The sequence below is a fragment of the Arachis ipaensis genome, chromosome B6 (genome assembly GCF_059453495.1).
Source record: "Arachis ipaensis isolate K30076 ecotype BB chromosome B6, ASM5945349v1, whole genome shotgun sequence".
Lineage (NCBI taxonomy): Eukaryota > Viridiplantae > Streptophyta > Magnoliopsida > Fabales > Fabaceae > Arachis > Arachis ipaensis.
Genome location: NC_142441.1, coordinates 119,821,153 through 119,837,309, shown reverse-complemented (window position 1 = coordinate 119,837,309; position 16,157 = coordinate 119,821,153). Strand labels below are relative to the sequence as shown.

Below are 16,157 nucleotides of genomic sequence, written 5' to 3'. Positions count from 1 at the left end.
GATGGTAATTGCCTTTTGCTCTCACTTAGTTAACCTTTAACAATTGAAAGAAAGTCAAGTAAGCAAAATCAACTTAAGTTCACAAGTCCTAATCAAAGACTAGATTTAGTGAAGCTCAAGCCAACTAGCAACTTTCAATCACCAATCAACAAGAGACTTTGACAATTCAAGAGTCTTCAAACAACTCAATCCCAGCCGAACACAAAAATCTATTTTAAAATCCAACCAAGCATTTTATCAAATACTTGGAAGGCATAAAATAAAAACATAGAAAATTAACAAGAAATAATAAAATCTAAGACTAACAATTGTAAGAAAACAATAACGACAAATTAAAGACAGCGACAATAAACATAAAATACCTCAAAATGCATTAAAAGCAAATTAGAATCAACAAGGAGTCATGAACAATAAAGCAAGAAGGTGAAGGAAACAACATATAAAACTAAGAAAGCAAAGAGGTAATAACAAGAAATTAAAAGAGGAACTTGAATAAGATAAGAAATAGAACCTAAACCTAAATAAAATTTAAAATAAAAGAAGAAACCCTAAAACCCAGGGAGAGGAGAGAGCCTCTCTCTCTAGAATTCTACTTCTAAAACTAATGTGTGTGAATGAATGAATGGATTCCCCAATCCTCCTTCTCTCCCAGCATCTAATTGTCAACTGGGCTCCAAACTGGGCCAAAAATAAGCTACAAAATTGCCCCCAGCGTATTTCCTTTACTGAGGCATGTGCCGCCTGTCACGCGTACGCGTCAGCCATACGTACGCATCAGTCACCCGTACGCATCAATGGACAACGCTCCTGGTTACGCGCACGCGTCAGCCACGCATACGAGTCGATACCAGCTTCTCAACTATTTAATTTCTTGTGTTCCTTCCGCTTTAGCATGCTTTCTTTCCATCTACTACGCCATTCCTGCCCTATAAACCCTGAAATCACTTAACAAATATATCACAGCATCGAATGGTAATAAAAGAGGATTAAAAATTAGCAATTTTAAGGCCTAGGAAGCACGTTTTCATTCTTAAGTGCAAATTAGGAAGGATTCTCAAAAGCATGCAATTTACATAAATAAGTGTGAGAATAGTTGACAAAATCCACTTGATTCGATCCAGAATAAATCATAAAATAGTGGTTCATCAAATCTCCCTACACTTAAACGTTAGCATGTCCTCATGCTAAGCTCAAGAGAAGCTATAAAGGGGTGAAGAGGAATGGTAGAATTTATTAAATGCAACCTAGCTATATGCAATTAAATGCAAAGTCCTACCTACTTAGTTAAAAGTAAATTAATCTTCCAATAACAAATATGAACTGAATTCCACTAATTCAAATATCAAAATGAAGTACAAATATACTTGCAAGAAGAAAGCTCATGAAAGCCGGGAACACGGATTGAGCATCGAGCCCTCACTCAAAGTGTTTACACTCTAATCTCTCTAGTGTTTGAGGGTCGATTCGCTCTATTCTCTACCAATCTTGCTTTCTAAGGCTTGCTCTTCTTCTACCAATCAACAAAAATTTAATGCATGAGTACACATATCAAGAGGTCTTTTCAAGGGTTGTAATGTGGTTAGGGTCAAGGTAGGAATATATTTGGTCAAGTGGATTAAAATTCGAATCCTTGATTAACCTAAACTTCCCACCTAACCTAACACAGTCCATGTAATCAAAATGTAAAAGCCTAACTACCCATTAACTATCTTATACACATATTCATGCATCCCAAATTTGAGTATAATACATATGCATTACTATCACCATTTACTTTGGGACATTTTGTCCCCTTTTATTGCTTTCTTTTTTTTCTTTTTCTTCTTTTTCTTTTTCTTTTCTTTTTGTTTTTCTTCAGACGTGGTGGATAATATATATACACGAGAGATTAGTGCATTCATACATATATGCATTCATACATCAACAATGGAAATATAGAATCAAGTAAGACAAATATCACAATTTTAGAGAGAACAACACACACCAAAAAAAATATATTAGTTGATAAGATGCAACCAATAAAATAGGCTCAAAATCTCACTAGGCTTGTGTGTTCTAGCTCTAAAATCATGTTCCAAAATAAATTTCTTCAAAAAAGTTCAAAAATTTTAATTCAAATTAGTGAAATGTTCTAAAACATTTTCATGGAGAAGAAATTATTACTTCAACCAAGTAGTACCTAAATGCAAGCAACTAACTAACAAAGAAGATTAAAAATTGGTATTAGAAGACTACCCACGAAAGTCAGTCTCAACCTCCCCACACATAAAGATATCACCGTCCTCGGTGCATGCAAAGAAGAGCAATGTGGATTAGGGTGGGTTGCTACAACTGAGGAGCTCCCTCAAAAGATTGTGCAGAGAAACTTGTTTGTCGTGCGCCCTATTTAGAAACCATTCCTTTCCCTTCTCGGTGGCCAGCCTGAAAGGAGAAAAAAAAGGAAGAAGATTAAGCCCAAAAACAAAGATATCAAAGCAAATAAAATATAGGTGGGGCTAATGCCAACTAAGAGTGGGGCTTTCAACTACATGGTAGCTACAACATGTAAGTGAGAAAGCAATATAAGCGAATGGCATATCAACGGTGCAAGAATTGCAATAATGAGTATGAAAAAGTGGGTCATGAAAGACAATGTGAGTTCATATCAATGCACAAAGAATACAAGTATCAGTAGCGATTAAGCATTGACCTAAAACTTTCATTACCCAATCAATATCAAACAAGTCATGAAGCACCAAAACAATGCAAGAAATATTCAATAGTTGAGTAACAAAATTCAACACCAATGAAAAAATAGCAAACTTAAAAAAGAAAATAAGAACAGGTTCAAAGTTAAAATGCAATGAATGAAGTATGCGAATGCAATAGAAAAAAGAAAATGAAAGATGAGAAAAAAGAGAAATGAAATTTTTTAAAAGAGGGAGAAGGGGAAGATAGAAAGGGGAGAAAAGAAATGGGACGAAGGAAAGAAAGGAGAAGAAGAAAGAAGAAAGAAATAATTAAAGAAGAAAGAGAGAGAAGAGAAACAGGGTAGCGCGCCACTTTTATTTGAATTCAGGATGCGACGCGTACGTGTCGGTCACACGTACGCGTGGGAAGCTGAAAAGAGAAGCTGACGCGTAAGAGTCGGTCACGCGTGCACGTGGCGTCTTTTCGTGCTCGACGCACGATACCTGCATGGTTCCATCACAACTCTCTAGTTTTGTACCATGCAGCATCAGCATCATAGCGACGCGTACGGGTCGCTCACGCACACGCACACGCGTGGTCTATGAAAAATACCGGGTGACGCGTACGCGTGAGAGATCCCTTATTTTTAATTTTGAAAGACAATGCAAATGAGGCTTGCATTCCAAGCAAAATGCAATTCAAAAACAACTATTCTAATTAAGACATGAATCTAATAAGCAACCTAGCAATCAAAGCAAGATTTGCAAAAGTATAAAAAGAAGAAAACTACCTAACAATGGCAACTCAATTCATTCATTGATTATATATACAAAAGAATGGACAGAATTTACCATGGTGGGGTGTCTCCCACCTAGCACTTTTATTTATTGTTCTTAAGTTGGACTTATAGAGAGCTCTAATCAAGGAGGCTTGTGCTTGAATTCATCTTTGAACTCCCACCAATGCTTGAATCTCCAATAAGCTCTATCATTCCATGTCATTTGCATCAAGCCTTGATGGATTTCCACACAAACTAAGGACTCCCAAAATTGATTCTCTTCTATGCCGGGATCCCAAATCTTATTTCTACACCCGTCTTCAAGTTGATCATCATCATTCCAACCGGGCGGCAAGAAATCCGAATTCTCACTAAAGCTTCCAAACATCCTTCTTGATCTAAATAATTGGGTAGCACACCAATCCTTGCTCCTAAACTTTGAACTTCCAACCATAATGAACCGAGAATTATGATGCCAACCACTAATCATCTATCTCCTACTCTTTAACCCACAAAGCATCTTAAGTTGATCATCCGTCTCTAGCAAACCATATTCAAGTGGGATAATAAAGCTTAAGGACAAGAATTTTACCCCATCAAATGTTAAGAATGATGGTGACTTAGGAGGAGATGCTTCCAACAGTCTTGATAAACCAATCTCCACTCCTGTCCTTCTTTGTTGAGGGACTTCAATCACTTGATAAGCTTCTTCAACTTCTATCTCTTCTTCACCAAATTCTTCAAATTCTTCCCCGTCAATCAAATCATAGCTTGGAGGTTGAGTGAAATCTACTTCAACATCAAATTCAAATTCCATGGGGAAGGATTCATTAAGTTCAAAAGGATCATTTGTTGATGCGGAATCATCATAAATAGGGGGACTTGTTGCTTGCTCCATTTCTCCCAATTCTTCATGCATAACATGCTTTGGAGGTTCTGCACTATCCTCCTCAATATTACTTTCAAGCTCAATGGAATAAGGGTCTACAACTTTAGATTCCCAAGGACATTCAACATCTTCTAAATCTTCAACCACTTCTTTCTCTTCAACAATTATGACTTTCTCCCATTGTTCCAATACAAAGTCACATTCCTCATTTTTCACTGGTGTCTCTAATCTCCCTCTCATGCTCCGTTCTTCATTAGATTCTCCACATGTGGCCATGGGAGTTCCTTGAGTGTCCAAACGTTGGGAAGCTAATCGACTTACTACCTCGGTCAAGGTAGCCATGAATTCTAATGTTGTCCCTTGCATCTCTCTTTGTCCTTGAAGAATAAGACCAAGGGTGTTATCCATTGGAGATTGGAGTGGATATGAGGGTTCATTACTTGGGAGGAAGAGTTCATGATAGGGAGGTGGTTCATCTTGATAAGGATATTGAGATGGTGTATATTGAGGTGGTTCATGGGAGTATGGGTATTGGAATTGTTGTGGTTCTATAGTGGTCACAAGGATGAGGTATAGGTGATTGGTTGTATGAGGGTTATGGATCATAAGGTTGTGTTTGGTAAAATGTGGCTTGTGAAGAAGGTGGTTGAGGGCTATATTGAGGATAGGGCTCATAGGCATATGGTGGCTATGATTGATAACCACAATGAGGTCCACCATAGCCATTAGATGGGTATGCATCAAGGGGTTCTTGCTCATAGTACATTGGAGGAGGTTGTTGCCAAGAAGGTTAATCATAAGCATATGGCTCCTCCCACCTTTGATTGTCCCATCCTTGATGCATGTTTTCATTGTAATTTCTATTGTCTACAACATAGTTAGGACCAAACTCATAGCCAAAGTGATGAGAATTCATAGTGAAAAGACAAAATAAAATGGAAAACTAATAAGAAATAATGAAAACAAACTCTTAAAACTAGCAACAACTAACAAAGAAGCAAAAGGTAAACATGTTCACAATATCAACATATTCACAATAATCAATAACACAGCACATATTTGCAATTCTCCAACAACGGCGCCAAAACCTGACGGAGAAAAAATGTCGGTTAAGAATTTCTCAAGAAAATCGCGATGCAAGTATAGATCTAAACCGACAATTAAACCTCAATCAATGTTTAATTTGTTTGTCACTTAAGAAAATCCTATAAAAACCGAAGTATTTAAACCTCGGGTCGTCTCTCAAAGGAATTGTAGGGAAGTGTACTTATTATTCGTTATGGAAAAATATTTTTTGGGTTTTTTTTTTTGAATGATGAACAAGGAATGTAAATAACAAGAAATTAAACTAACAACTAAGAAAAGTCCTATCAAGGGTTGAGAATTGGAATTCCTATCCTCATCATTATCGTCAATTGTGATGGTAATTGCCTTTTGCTCTCACTTAGTTACCTCTAACAATTGAAGGAAAGTCAAGTGAACAAAATCAACTTAAGTTCACAAGTCCTAATCAGAGACTAGATTTAGTGAAGCTCAAGCCAACTAGTAACTTTCAATCACCAATCAACAAGAGACTTTGACAGTTCAAGAGTCTCTAAACTACTCAATCCCAGCTAAGAACACAAAAATCTATTTTAAAATTCAACCAAGCATTTTATCAAACACTTGGAAGGCATAAAATAAAAACATAGAAAATTAACAAGAAATAATAAAATGTAAGACTAACAATTGCAAGAAAACAATAATGACAAATTAAAGACAGCGATAATAAACATAAAATACTTTAAAATACATTAAAAGGAAATTGGAATCAACAAGGAGTCATGAACAATAAAGCAACAAGGTAAAGGAAACAACATATAAATCTAAGAAAGCAAAGAGGTAATAACAAGAAATTATAAGAGAAACTTGAATTAAGATAAGAAATAGAACCTAAACCTAAATGAAATTGAAAATAAAAGAAGAAACCTTAAAACCTAGAGAGAGAAGAGAGCCTCTCTCTAGAATACTACATCTAAAACTAATGTGTGTGAATGAATGAACGGAATCCCCCAATCCTCCTTCACTCCCAACATCTAACTCTGTCGACTGGACTCCAAACTTGGACAGAAATGAGCTCCGAAATCACCCCCAGTGTATTTTCTTTACTGAGGCATGTGCTGCTTGTCACGCGTATGCGTCAGCCAGGCGTACCCGTCGTTGAACTCTGCACTGGCCATGCGTATGCATCAGTCACATGTACGTGTCAGTGGATTACGCTCCTGGTCATGCGCACGCGTCAGCCAGAAGTACGCGTCAGCCACGCGTACGCGTCGGTACCAACTTCTCAACTCTTTATTTTCTTGTGTTCCTTCCACTTTAGCATGCTTCCTTTCCATCCTCTACGCCATTCCTGCCCTATAAACCCTAAAATTACTTAATAAATATATCACGGCATCGAATGGTAATAAGAGAGGATTAAAAATTAGCAATTTTAAAGCCTAGGAAATGTATTTGGTCAAGTGGATTAAAATCCAAATTCTCGATTAATCTAAACTTTCCACCTAACCTAAGACAGTCCTTGTAATCAAAATGGAAAAGTCTAACTACGCATTAACTATCTTATCCATATATTCATGCATCCCAAATTTGAGTACAATACATATGCATTGCTACCACCATGTATTTTGGGGCATTTTGTCCCCTTTTATTACTTTCTTTTTTTTTCTTCTTTTTTTTTGTTTTCTTTTTGTTTTTCTTCAGACGCGGTGGATAATATATATACACGAAAGATTAGCGCATATGATTAAGGTATTGATTGCAAGAATATGCACCCAACTATTTTTTTCACATTTTAACAAAAAATGTAGAATACCCAATTCCAAAACCAAATGTTTCCAAACCCAGTTTTCCCACACTTAAATCATGCACACTCTCACTAGTCTAAGCTAACCAAGGATTCAAATTAAGGACATTAATTATTTTCTGCTTAGAGTTAGTGATTTTCTAAATTAAAGAACAAATGGGGTTAAGTAGGCTCAACATTGGTTTGCAAAGGATGATGAAAGGTTAAGGCCATATGGGTATGTGAGCTTTAATGAAACAAAGGCCTCAATCACATAAATGCATTCATACACCAACAATGGAAATATAGAATCAAGTAAGACAAAGATTATAATTTTAGAGAGAACAACACATACGAAAACAAAATATATTGGTTGATAAGATGCAACCAATCAAATAGGCTCAAAATCTCACTAGGCTTGTATGTTCTAGCTCTAAAACCATGTGCCAAAAAAATTTCTTCAAGCAAGTTCAAAAATTTTAATTCAAATTAGTGAAATGCCCTAAAACATTTTCATGGAGAAGAAATTATTACTTCAACCAAGTAGTACCTAAATGCAAGCAACTAGCTAACAAAGAAGATTAAGAATTGGTGTTGAAAAAGGAAGTAGTTACCCACGAAAGTCGGTCTCGACCTCCCCACACTTAAAGATTGCACCGTCCTAGGTGCATGCAAAGATGAGCAAGGTGGATTAGGGTGGGTTGCTACAACTGAGGAGCTCCCTTAAAAGATTGTGCAGAAGAACTTGTTTGTCGTGCGCCCCATTTAGAAGCCATTCCTTTCCCTTCTCGGTGGCCAGCCTGAAAGGAGAGAAAAAAAGAAGAAGATTAAGCCCAAAAACAAAGATATCAAAGCAACTAAAATATAGGTGGGGCTAATGCCAACTAAGAGTGGGGCTTTCAACTACATGGTAGCTACAACATGTAAGTGAGAAAGCAATATAAGCGAATGGCATATCAACGGTGCAACAATTGCAATAATGAGTAAGAAAAAGTGGGTCATAAAAGACAATGTGGGTTCATATCAATGCACAAAGAATACAAGTATCAATAGCAATTAAGCATTGACCTAAAAATTTTATTACCCAATCAATATCAAACAAGTCACGAATCACTAAAACAATGCAAGAAATATTCAACAGTTGAGTAAGAAAATTCAACACCAACGGAAAAATAGCAAACTTAGAAAACAAAATAAGAACAACCACGAAGTTAAAATGCAATGAATGAAAGTATGCGAATGCAATACACAAAAGAAAATGAAAGATGAGAAAAAAGAGAAATGAAATTTTTTCAAAGAGGGAGAAGGGGAAGATAGAAAGGGGAGGAAAGAAATGGGAGGACAGAAAGAAAGAAAAAGAAGAAAGAAGAAAGAAATAATTAAAGAAGAAAGAGAGAGAAGAGAAACAGGGTAGCGCGCCCCTTTTATTTGAATTCGCGATGTGACGCGTATGCGTCAGTCCCGTACACGTGGGAGGCCGAAAAGAGAAGGTGACGCGTAAGCGTCGATCACGCATGCGCGTGGTGTCTTTTCGTGCTCGACGCATGATACATGCATGTTTCTATCACAACTCTCTGGATTTTGTACCATGCAGCAACAACATAGCGACGCGTGCACGTCGCTTACGTGCACGCGTGGGCTATGAAAAACACCGGGTGATGCGCACTGATGAGCGGATAATTTATACCCTTTTTGGCATTGTTTTTACATAGTTTTTAGTATGTTTTAGTTACTTTTTATTATATTTTTATTAGTTTTTATTCAAAAATCACATTTCTGGACTTTACTATGAGTTTGTGTGTTTTTCTGTAATTTCAGGTATTTTCTTGCTGAAATTGAGGGACCTGAGCAAAAATCTGATTCAGAGGCTGAAAAAGGACTGTATATGCTGTTGGATTCTGACCCTCCTGCACTCGAAGTGGATTTTCTGGAGCTACAAAAGCCCAATTTGCACGCTCTTAATTGCGTTGGAAAGTAGACATTCTGAGCTTTCCAGCAATATATAACAGTCTATACTTTGCTTGAGATTTGATGGCCCAAACTGGTGTCCAAATGCACACCAAAGAATTCTGGCGTAAAACGCCAGAACTGGCACTAAAACTGGCGTTTAACGCCCAAACTGGCACCCAAGCTGGCGTTTAACTCCAAGAACAGCCTAAGCATGAAAAAGATTCAATGCTCAGCCCAAGCACACACCAAGTGGGCCCCGAAAGTGGATTTCTTCACTTAGTTACTCATTTTCTGTAACCCTAGGTTACTAGTCTAGTATAAAAACTACTTTTAGAGATTTATTTTATATCTTTGTGGTCTTTTGACCATCTTTGGATCGAGTTTGATGTTACAATGGGAGGCTGGCCATTCGGCCATGCCTAACCCTTTTTCACTTATGTATTTTCTACGGTGGAGTTTCTATACCCCATAGATTAAGGTGTGGAGCTCTGCTGTTCTTCATGAATTAATGCAAGTACTATTGTTTTTCCTTCAATTCACGCCTTCTTCTTCTCCAAGATATACTCTCGTACTTAATTCAGTTAAGTCAGAATGAAGGGGTGACCCGTGACAATCACCCACTATCTTCGTTACTCGCTTAGCCAAGATCCGCGTGCCTGACAACCACAAGCGGTCTACATGATGTTCAACGTAGTCATTGGACGACAGCCGGAGTATATTCTCTTGGATATCTAATACACAGACCGAGTCCATGTGATTAGTATCTTCGTGGTATAGGCTAGAACCATTGGCAGCATTCTTGGGATCCGAAAATTCTAAACCTCGTCTGTGGTATTCCGAGTAAGATCTGGGAAGGGATGACTATGACGAGCTTCAAACCTGCGAATGTTGGGCACAGTGACAGTGTGCAAAAGGATCAATGGATCCTATTCCGATGCTAGCGGGAACCGACAGATGATTAGCCATGCGGTAGCTGTACCTGGTATTTTTCATCCGAGACGAGAAATCCGACAGTTGATTAGCCGTGCAGAAACCGTAGATGACCATTTTCACTGAGAGGATCCTACAGCTTTCCATGGAAGGGAGCACGCATGGTTGGAAGAAGGCAATAGGAAAGCAGAGGTTCAGAAGCAACAAAGCATCTCCAGACGCTTATCTGAAATTCCCACAAATGAATTACATAAGTAACTTTATCTTATTTTATGTTTTATTTATCTTTTAATTATTAAAACCTCATAACCATTTGAATCCGCCTGACTGAGATTTACAAGGATGACCATAGCTTGCTTCAAGTCGACAATCTTCGTGGGATCGACCCTTACTCACGTAAGGTTTATTACTTGGACGACCCAGTGTACTTGCTGGTTAGTTGTGCGGAGATGTGAAAAGTGTGAATCACGATTTCCCACTACCAAGTTTTTGGCGCCGTTGCCGGGGATTGTTCGAGTTTGAACAACTGACGGTTCATCTTGTTGCTTAAATTGGGTAATTTTATTTTATGTTTAAGTTTTCTATTTAATTTTCGAAAAAAAATATATTTAGTTTTCGAAAAATTCATCAAAATTTTTAAGAATGAATTTCATCTTCGAGCTTCATGATGGTATGTTAAAGCTTGGCTGGCTATTAAGCCATGTCTAATCTTTTGGACCGAAGCTTTAACTTATCATACTCATTGAATTGTTGTATGTATTTGTTATCCTAAAGCTTGGCTGGCCATCTGGCCTTGTCTAACTCTGTTGGACCGAAGCTTTAGAATAACATTGCATCAGCTTTGGGATTCTCAATTAAAATTCTATGCTGAAGCTTGGCTGGCCATTGGCCATGTCTAATCTGTTGGATCGAAACTTTAGACTAACATTAAAGGAATCCTGGAATTCTTATTAAAAAAATTTTGAATTTCTTTATTTTCTTTTTCATAATTTTTGAAAAATACAAAAAATTAATAAAACCATAAAAACCAAAAATTTTGTGTTTCTTGTTTGAGTCTAGTGTCAAATTTTAAGCTTGGTGTCAATTGCACCTTTTTATTTTTTCTTTAAATTTTTGAAAGTTCATGCATGTGTTCTTCATGATCTTCAAGTTGTTCTTGATGATTTTCTTTGTTTGATCTTTAATTTTTCTTGTTTTGTGTCCTTTCTTATTTTTCATATGCATTTTTGAATTATTAGTGTCTAAAATTTAAATATTTTTAAGTTTGGTGTCTTGCATGTTTTTCTTTTCTTAAAATTTTCAAAAACATGTTCTTGAAGTTCATCATGATCTTCAAAGTGTTCTTGGTGTTCATCTTGACATTCAAAGTGTTCTTGCATATTTTTCTTATTTTGATTCATAATTTTTATGTCATGTGTCATTTAGATGTTTTTCTCTCTCCTTATTAAAAATTCAAAAATCAAAAAAATATATTTTCCTTATTCTTCTCATAAATTTCGAAATCTTGGGTTGATTTAGTCAAAAAGTTTTAAAATTTAGTGTTTCTTATTAGTCAAGTTAAAATTTTAAATTAAAAATTGTTATCTTTTCAAATCTTTTTCAAAAATCAAATCTTTTTCATTTTTTTTTAATATTTTCGAAAATTTTAAAATTAATTTTCAAAATCTTTTTCTTATTTTTATTTCATAATTTCGAAATTATTGCTAACATTTAATGTTGAGTCAAAAATTTCAAGTTGTTACTTGCCTATTAAGAAAGGTGAAATCTTTAAATTCTAAGAATCATATCTCTTAGTTTCTTGTTAGTCAAGTCATCAACTTTAATTTCAAAAATCAAATCTTTTTAATTTCCTTTTCAAATCTTTTTTAAAATAAATTTCAATCATATCTTTTCAAAATTTGATTTCAAAATCTTTTCTAACTTCTTATCTTTTCAAAATTGATTTTCAAATCTTTTTAAATTAACTGCTTTACTTGTTTGTTTTAATTTTAAAAAAAGTTTACTATTTCCTATCTTTTTCAAAACTACCTAACTATTTTTCTCTCTAATTTTCGAAAATAATTAACATCTTTTTTTAAAAAATCTTTTTTTTTATTAACTAATTTATTTAGTTTTCATATTACTTTTATTTCTTTTCTTAATTTTCGAATTCTAGCTTAATTAATTAAATAAGAATAAAAATGTTTTTCTTCTCCCTCTTTTAAAATTTGAAATTCTTCCCTCTCTCATCTCTTTCTATTTATTTTATTTATTTACTAACACTTCTCTTCTTATAATTCGAACCCTCTCCCTCTCTCTGTGTTCGAATTCTTCTTACTTTCTTTCTACCTCATTCTTCTATTCTTTTACTCACATAAAGGAATCTCTATACTGTGACATAGAGGATTTCTCTTGTTTTCTGTTCTCTTCTTTTTCATATGAGCAGGAACAAGGAAAAAGATATTCTTGTTGAAGCTGATCCTGAACTTGAAAGGACTCTGAAGAGGAAGCTAAGAGAAGCTAAAGCATAACTTTCTGGAGAGAACCTTACAGAAGTTTTCGAAAAAGAAGAAGACATGGCCGAACCCAACAACAATGGTGGAGATGCAAGGAAGATTCTTGGTGACTTTACTACACCAACTTCCGACTTCTATGGAAGAAGCATCTTAATTCCTGCAATTAAAGCAAACAACTTTGAGCTTAAGCCTCAATTAGTTTCTCTAATGTAGCAGAATTGCAAGTTTCATGGACTTCCATTGGAAGATCCTCATCAGTTCTTAAGACCAATGGGGTTAATCCTGAGGTCTACAGACTTATGCTTTTCCCCTTTGCTGTAAGAGACAAAGCTAGGACATGGTTGGACTCACAACCTAAAGAAAGCCTGAACTCTTGGAAAAAGTTGGTCAATGCTTTCTTGGCCATGTTCTTTCCACCTCAAAAGTTGAGCAAGCTTAGAATGGAAGTACAAACCTTCAGACAGAAGGAAGGTGAATCCCTTTATGAAGCTTGGGAAAGATACAAGAAATTGATCAGAAGGTGTCCTTCTGACATGCTTTCAGAATGGAGCATCTTATGTATATTCTATGATGGTCTGTCTGAATTATCCAAGATGTCATTGGATCACTCTGCTGGTGGATCTCTTCATCTGAAGAAAACTCCTGCGGAAGTCCAGGAACTCATTGAAATGGTTGCAAATAACCAGTTCATGTACACTTCTGTAAGAAATCCTGTGAATAATGGGATGACTCAAAAGAAAGGAGTTCTTGAGATTGATACTCTGAATGCCATATTGGCTCAGAACAAAATATTGACTCAGCAAGTCAATATGATTTCTCAGAGTCTGACTGGAATGCAAGCTGCATCCGGCAGTACTAAAAAAGCTTCCTCTGAAGAAGAAGCCTATGACCCTGAGAATCCTGGAATGGAAGAAGTGAATTACATGGGAGAATCCTATGGAAACACTTACAATCCTTCATGGAGGAATCATCCTAATCTCTCATGGAAGGATCAACATAAGCCTCAACAAGGCTTTAATAATAATAATAATATTGGGAGAAATAGGTTTGGCAATAGCAAGCCTTTTCCATCATCTTCTCAGCAACAGACAGAGAATAAGCAGAGCCTCTCTGACATAGCAACCATAATCTCTGATCTATCTAAGACCACTCAAAGTTTCATGACTGAAACAAGGTCCTTCATTAGAAATTTGGTGGCACAAGTGGGTCAGCTGAGTAAAAGAGTTACTGAACTCCCTCCAAGTACTCTCTCAAGCAATACAGAAGAGAATCCAAAGAGAGAGTGCAAGGCCATCAACATGTCCAACATGGCCAAACCCTTAGAGGAGGAAGAGGCAGTGATTTTCAATGAGGAAGACCTCAATGGATGTCCACTGGCCCCTAAGGAGTTCCCTAATAAGGAACCAAAGGAATCTGAGGCTCATATAGAGACCATAGAGATTCCACTGAACTTAATGTTGCTATTCATGAGCTCTGATGAGTATTCTTCCTCTGAAGAGGATGAAGATATTATTGAAGAGCAAGTTGCTCAATATCTAGGAGCAATCATGAAGCTGAATGCCAAGTTATTTAGTAATGAGGCTTGGGAGGATGAACCTCCATTGCTCATCAATGAACTGAATGCTTTGGGGCAACTAAAGTTACCTCAGAAGAAACCGAATCCCGGAAAATTCTTAATCCCTTGTACCATAGGCACCATGACCTTTGAGAAGCCTATGTGTGACCTAGGATCAGGAATAAACCTCATGCCATTCTCTGTAATGGAGAAACTATGGATCTTTGAGGTACAAGCTGCAAGATTCTCACTAGAATTGGCAGACAAATCAAGGAAACAGGCTTATGGACTTGTAAGAGGATGTCTTAGTGAAGGTTGAAGGCCTTTACATCCCTGCTGATTTCATAATCCTAGACACTGGGAAGGATGAAGATAAATCCATCATCCTTGGAAGACCCTTCCTAGCCACAGCAAAAGCTGTAATTAATGTGGACAGAGGAGAGTTGGTCCTTCAATTGAATGAGGACTACCTTGTGTTTAAGGCTCAAGGATCTTCTTCTGTAACCATGGAGAGGAAGCATGAAAAGTTTCTCTCAATACAGAGTCAAACAAAGCCCCCACACTCAACTTCTAAGTTTGGTGTTGGGAGGCCACCATTAAGCTCTGAGTCTCTGTGAAGCTCTCTAAGAGCTCACTGTCAAGCTATTGACAATAAAGAATCACTTGTTGGGAGGCAACCCAATGTTATTTAATTATATTTATATATTTGTTTTCCATTGTTATTTTATGTTTTCTTTAGGTTGATGATCATGTGAAGTCCCAAAAACAACTACAGAATTAAAGCGGAATAAAAAATAGCATTAAAAACAGCACACCCTGGCAGACAGGCTTACTGGCGTTTAAACGCCAGTAAGGATAGCAGAATGGGCGTTTAACGCCCAGTCTGGCAGCATTCTAGGCGTTAAACGCCAGAATGGGCAGCATTCTGGGTTTAACGCCAAAAAAGGGTGTCTGGATGGCGTTAAACGCCGAGAGGGGTAGCAGACTGGCGTTTAACGCCAGGAAAGGTAGCAGAGCTAGCGTTAAACGCCAAAATTGGCACACAGAGGGCGTTTAAATGCCAGAATGGTGTAGGGACTCGAATTCCTTGACACCTCAGAATTTGTGGATCCCACAGGATCCCCACCTACCCCACCTCTTCTTCTCTCCTCCTCACACCTTTCCATAACACTCTTCCCCAAATACCCTTGACCAATCCAATCAATACCTCTTCCCCAAATACCCTTCACCTATCAAATCCTACCCTCTTCTCCATACTCTCTTCACCACTCACATCCATCCATCATAAAACCCCACCTACCTCACCATTCAAATTCAAACCATTTCCCTCCCAAACCCACCCCTCCATAACCGAGTTCTCTCTCTCTCTTACCCTATAAATACCCCTACTCACCACCTTCAATTTCACACATCATAAACACTTAAAAACCCCCCTTGGCTGAATCCACTCCTCACCTCCATCTTCCCCATTTGTTCTTCTTCTCCTCCTTTCTTTCTTCTTTTGCTCGAGGACGAGCAAACATTTTAAGTTTGGTGTGGAAAAAGCTCTGCTTTTTATTTTTTCCATAACCATTAATGGCACCTAAGGCTGGAGAAACCTCTAGAAAGAGGAAAGGGAAGGCAATTGCTTCCACCTCTGAGTCATGGGAGATGGAGAGATTCATCTCAAAGGTCCATCAAGACCACTTCTATGAAGTTGTGGCCAAGAAAAAGGTGATCCCCGAGGTCCCCTTCATCTCAAAAAGAGTGAATATCTGGAGATCTGACGTGAGATTCGAAGAAGAGGTTGGGAAACTCTCACCAACCCCATCCAACAAGTCGGGATCTTAATGGTTCAAGAGTTCTATGCTAATGCATGGATCACTAAGAACCATGACCAAGGTGTGAACCTGAACCCAAAGAATTGGCTCACAATGGTTTGGGGGAAATACTTGGATTTTAGTCCGAAAACTATAAGGTTGGCATTCAACTTGCCAATAATGAGAGGAGATCCTCATCCTTTCACTAGAAGAGTCAACTTTGATCAAAGTTTGGACCAAGTTCTCATGGACATCTGTGTGGAAGGA

At 37.2% G+C, this 16,157-nt stretch overlaps 1 non-coding gene across 1 annotated transcript; it reads right to left on the bottom strand.

Annotated features, from left to right (window-relative positions):
- Positions 1-12,967: 12,967 nt before the first annotated feature.
- Positions 12,968-13,075, bottom strand: LOC148562483 (small nucleolar RNA R71). Its single transcript, XR_015887124.1, has one exon. It is a non-coding gene; the product is annotated as a small nucleolar RNA R71 (small nucleolar RNA).
- Between the last annotated feature and the right edge of the window lie 3,082 nt (positions 13,076-16,157).